Here is a 5,850-nt window from a genome sequence, read left to right on the forward strand (position 1 = left end):
ACATGGATAAACATTTTATTGTTTGTCTTAAGAAAAAAAATGTTCTTGCCATGCATTTCAATTGGACGAGATACTGTGTGTGCATGTTTGTGCGGTACTTGATAGCAAGAGTTTTCAAAAGGAACCATATTCTATTATCTATACAAGCTAAAAATTGTGCTAAGAACGTATGATCTTCCCATTTATCCTCTACCACACAAAATGAGTGGATAATTCCACAGGATATATTGGAGGAGATAGTTTTGCCCTCAAAATACAAGCGACACCTTAGGAGACCTGCAAAGAAAATCGTGAAAAATCGAGAAGAGATATGTTCGAAAAAAAATAAAAATTATTGTAGTTCATTCACAATAGACGTTCATGTAGAAAATATAATAAATGATAAGTTTATTGATGTATTCAGTCAAAAAATAATTACTTCATTTTTTCACTGATTATTATATGATTCTAAATTTTGATAATTTTTTAATGTTATTGAACTTTTTGTAGTTAAATTGTTGCAAATGCTATCATTAAGAATATAGTATACAAGACGTGTAACATCATTTATTTATATTTAATGAACTGTACGTTACACAAGTCAAATTTTTAATCTAAAAAAAATACATATGAGAATCTAATAAAAACCTATGTCAATCTATAAAAAATAAGAATAAGTTAACATCCATTTATGTAATAAATAAAAGTAATTAAGAATACATATAATGACTTATCAATTACATAACTAAAACTTTAAATACATTTATTTTTTCTAAAAAAAAAAACGTATACATTAATCATACATAAATATGCATTATTCATAGATATATATACATATATGAAAAAAATCTATGAATAACACATAAATACATAAGCTTATGTGGTAAAATACATATGTATTAAACTGGACAAATATAAATACATATGCATGGTCAAAAAAATATATATTCAGACAAATATATATATACATATACATATATATATATATATATGCATAACAGAAAATATATATTCAGACTTGTAAAAAACAAATGTAGTATTCATATATACATATGCATTATGCATAACTACATATGCGTTAATTATATATTTATATGCATTATGCATTAATACATATGCATAACATAAAAGGGTACAACACCCATTTCTGGTAAAATACTTATGTATTAATCATAAATATATATGCATCATAAAAATATATAGACTTATGTAAAACTATATAATAATTATTTATTATTCAGAAGTATATGTGCAGAATTGAAAAAAGCGCATGCATTGCTCAAAATACATATGCATTGCTCAAAAATACACATGCATAAAATGAAAAATACAAATGCTTAGCTGAAAAATACATATAATGACTGAAACATACATATTCATTACTGAAAATTATTCAAAACTAGAAAGCACATATTCATACCAAAATATGCATAACAGTAGCATAAACTAAGCGCGAACAATTGTATTTTAGAAATTTAAACATCAAAAATCTAACAATTACAGCAAAGAAAATATTAAGATATCAATTTTCAACATTAAAGTGACATATGAAACCTAAGAAATATTCAACTAAATCTTAGTCTACCTAAAGTTCATTATTGTAAAATACAACAAATTCAAAATAATCTTCAAATATCATGCACTTCAATATCTTCTGTTATCCCAATATCTCTAAGATGCCTCATTGGTGCTTCATCATCACTTTGTGCCTTCTCTTCTTCTTTCCTCGCACCATAATGCCACAACATTAAAGCATATCTTGTGCGAAGAAGATCTGGATCAAAATCAATAGTTGAAACACCTTCAATAGTTGAAACATACACATAAATTACTCTTGCCATGTATATTTTGAGAACACAACACCTATACAACATAAAAATATAATTATATGTCTAAACAGTGCAGCATATGTATTTAAGAAAATACATCCTAAAAGTTACATTACTAGTCAATATCTAAGTTATCAACACATCAAAATACAAAAATTATCATCACCTGATGTATGTAAAAAATACATTTCAATAAACAAGAACTACATATCACATTCAAAATGTAATGACTACCAAATATAACTTAACATCGAATAAAATTCTTAGAGGTAAACATAAAAACACATATCTAAACTGAATGTATTATCAAAATACATATTAGAATTATATTTCAACGAACACATATGTATTTTGTGAATGAGAACATGAATTGTACAAATTTAATTTACAAGAACAGAGCATAACAACACATATACAAATTATATAACAAATGTATTTTCAGAATACATAATACACTTCTATATAAAAATATATATACAAAAACCTTGCCATTGATAAAGAGAAATATCTTACACAAATTTTAGATATCAAATACATATTTAAAATATATTGTACATAACATATACAATTTATATAAATAATAAACTTTTCGAATAGCACCATACCTCCTCCACTTTCTCTTGTTCAGATTCATAATCTAATGCAACGGGACTTGCAATTTTACTACATTCTCCTTTTTCATCCGATTTCCTCCTTTTCACTGATTTTTGAAATTTTATGGGTTTTGGGGATGAAGATTTTGTTAATGCTCCACAATCTTTTCGGAATTTTTACGGTGCTTCGATCTCAACTCTTCAGCGATAACACCTTCGTTAGACAGAATATTAGTAGAACCCAAGTTAAAATCTTTATCTTGTGTTAAACTAAGACTAAATGATGGTATTTCATCGGAAACTAAATTCTTCGATTGATTTTCTCTAACTGAACTACTACGATTTGCATGTTGAGCCATTATACATTAACTCGTAAAAAAATAAACCCAAAAAGACGAGTTTCACAAACTAATTTTGAAAAAATGGCGACACTAAAACACCTTAACAGAAATTAAATGAAAAAAAAATAACATGCATTAACTAAATAAAAACTTACCTTAAAAAGTGGAGATGATCTTCATCAAGATATGGGATTTCATGCGGAATTTGGGGGAATTCAAAAAAAAAAAAAAAAGGAACCTGGGGGAAGTGAAATAGGTAAAGTAGAGTAAAAATAGGGAACTGAAAATAAGAGAGTAGATTTCATGCGCTTTTAAGAGAAAAGGATAAAATATTACTAGTTTTGTTATTAATTGTAATTTTGTCAAACTATTATTATTTCTTGTAATTAATATCTTAAAATTGCTAGTTTATATAATTTTTCCATTTACATGAACAAGTGGCCCAACTCCCTTCAACAATACAAAACAATAACAAATTCCCTTCTCTGCCAGGCCACTCTATAACCGGCCCAACAAAATCCTTCACCAGCACACAAGCCAGCCCAAACCCAACCTATTTCTCCACCTTTCCCCTTTTACCCATATAACAACAACATACGCATAAAGCAACAAAATAGCAGTAGCTACACAGCAACAACACGGCAAAAACTAACGAAACAACGACAATAATATCCACGACGCCGATCAGCATTCGGACCACCAGATATTAGGAAATCCTGTGGTTTTTCCCCCTCTTCTCTCTCCCCCTAGTCTCTTTCCATCTCTATCAACATCAATTGTCTTTTCATCAATTTTTTTTTCAAGAAAACCAAAGCCCAATGCTCTACAATTTCAAGAAAAATGGGGGAAAACTCAAGAACCATTGGATTCAAGGTGTCACACCTTCAATTCGACGGTTATCAAAGTTTAAACCGGTGGATCCAAGCCACTCCACCTCCAATCCGTCACTTTTCTTCAAATTGACCGAAAGAGGTGACCCCTTTCTCCCATTTATTTCTTTTCATCCATTAATCTTACTGACTTCTCAAAGAATTTGCCTTCCCAATAAATTCAAAACTTAAATTATTTTTTTGGGTACTGTTGGAAGCTTCAAGGAGCCATTGCAATCCAATACTGCCTATAAAAAAGGAGTTATATCCACCCCCTTGAAGGAGAGGGAAAAAAAAAAAGAAAAAAAACGAGTAAGAAAAAAAAGGTGACAAAGAAATTGGATTTCTTTTTTGGAGTTTTTGTCATACTCTCCGATTAACCAAGTTTCTATTTCCTTTGCCTTATTTTTCGATCATCATTACTAATCCCTCATTCTGTCCATATCGCTCGCATCTCGAAGTGGTGTGAAGACTAATTGAGCTCGTCTTCACCGTTTCTACCTCAGAAAAGGTGAATCCTCCTCCTTCAAAATTCTTATTTATGAAGCTTTGGTCGTTAAAGCAATTTATGTTTAATGAGTTTTTAAACGTATCTATACCATAGATTTTGTGTTTGCGACAAAATTGGCATAGCTGCTTCATTGTTTAGCGTGAAATTTAACTTCTTTAAACTTCTGACGTGGTAATAAACGTGTGCTTGTTGTTGCTTCCTTTATATTTTGAGGCATTAGTTCTAATACTATGAATTTGGCGTGGTTTCACATGTCTTCTGGCTACCAACATTGAGGACCATCACTTTTAGTCAAGTTAGTCCGTATGTATATATTTGAGTGACGTGGTCATCACCTTAATAGCGTGGATTAAGAAGTATCCATAGCAGAATGGTTGATCTTTTTTCTTCTTCTTCCAGCATAGTGTATAAATTAGTTGAAGTTCTTTACCCCATTTTTGTACAAAAACCTGTATGTTTTCTCTTCTCTATGTGGCTATTGTTGCCTAAAATATATAATAAAGAAACTTATTTCTTTATTGTTTAAGCTTTTAATTATTAAAGTACTCATTTAATAATTTTGATATTTAAGTAAATAATATGCCAAGAGGCTGGTTGAGGTCCATGTTGCTATCTCTTTGTGCAAAGGAAAATATGTGCATTTGTTCCCAATTTATTTAACGTACATAGAGCCCTTGGTTACCTTTAAGAAAGTTGGAAAACATAAAATGATGAAAAATATCTTTTTAAGGGATAAATCCTTATTCAAACTGCATGTGTTCACTTTGCTCATATATTCACTTTTGGTCTATGAAATGCTTGGGGTAATCCCTTTTGTATTTGAGTGTGTGACTTGATCTCTAGTTGGTAACTACAGGGCATTTTCGTTTATGTGTTAAAACTATGTTTTGTGCGAGCTCATACTAATATTTTTCTCTTCTTTTCTATGCATGAAATCCCTCTTGGAGTCCATTGGACTCCCATATCTTGCATTTGATTGAGTTAAACTAGACGTTCATGAGTCAAGACCCGTGTCAAGTTCGAAAAGGGACTAATATGCAAGAAAAACAAGCTGGTATACAATCGTATACTCTGATATACGATGAATATACGTCGTAAGCAGCAGCTGCATGCTATCCCGTGGTTTATGATGAAAAAGTGGAGCAAAATATGTAGGTATCCACGCTGATATTACACTGTATGCGCAGGGAGTATACAGAAAAATGCAAGAAAGAAGCTGTTGATAAACATCAGATAAACAGGGGCACAAAAGGGGGCTAAAGTCCATGGAATTGGTCAAAAATTGGACAGATTTTTAAGGCTAAAGGGACCCAATTTTCACTCTTCTCTATTTACTTATCCATTCTAACTTAGTATTTGTATTTGCTTGAACACTTTAATTAATTAATTTGTATTTGCTTGAACATTTTAATTAATTAATCTAAGATAAATTCCTCAAGGTGTTGCCATTTTTACTTTATCTTCATTTTTCCTATCTTTACTTATTTGAATCTTCCCTTTTTTAAAAAAAATAAAAATAAAATCAAATTATTATCTTGTTTAAATGAAAGGCTAAAAATTATATTTTATGTTACCCTTTTTGAAAACAAGTCTTTCACATTAGGATAACTTTTATTTATGATGTAATAATTAGTCTCATTTAGGTTAAAAAGAGTTTTCTCAAGCAAGAAAAGATATAGGTTTTCTTCAATTGAATAGTTTAAATTCTCCCATAATTGATTAAATGTT

General features: G+C 29.9%; 1 long non-coding RNA gene across 2 annotated transcripts; it reads left to right on the forward strand.

The window, feature by feature from the left end:
- Nucleotides 1-3,329: 3,329 nt before the first annotated feature.
- On the forward strand, nucleotides 3,330-5,560 carry LOC107877987. 2 transcript variants are annotated; one of them, XR_001676664.2, is made up of 3 exons: nucleotides 3,330-3,714; nucleotides 3,830-4,122; nucleotides 5,310-5,560. It is a non-coding gene; the product is annotated as an uncharacterized LOC107877987 (long non-coding RNA). The 2 variants fall into 2 exon arrangements; XR_007042715.1 differs by lacking the exon at nucleotides 3,330-3,714 and having other exon boundaries at nucleotides 3,721-4,122.
- The last annotated feature ends 290 nt before the right edge of the window (nucleotides 5,561-5,850 follow it).

This window comes from Capsicum annuum, chromosome 7 (genome assembly GCF_002878395.1).
Source record: "Capsicum annuum cultivar UCD-10X-F1 chromosome 7, UCD10Xv1.1, whole genome shotgun sequence".
Lineage (NCBI taxonomy): Eukaryota > Viridiplantae > Streptophyta > Magnoliopsida > Solanales > Solanaceae > Capsicum > Capsicum annuum.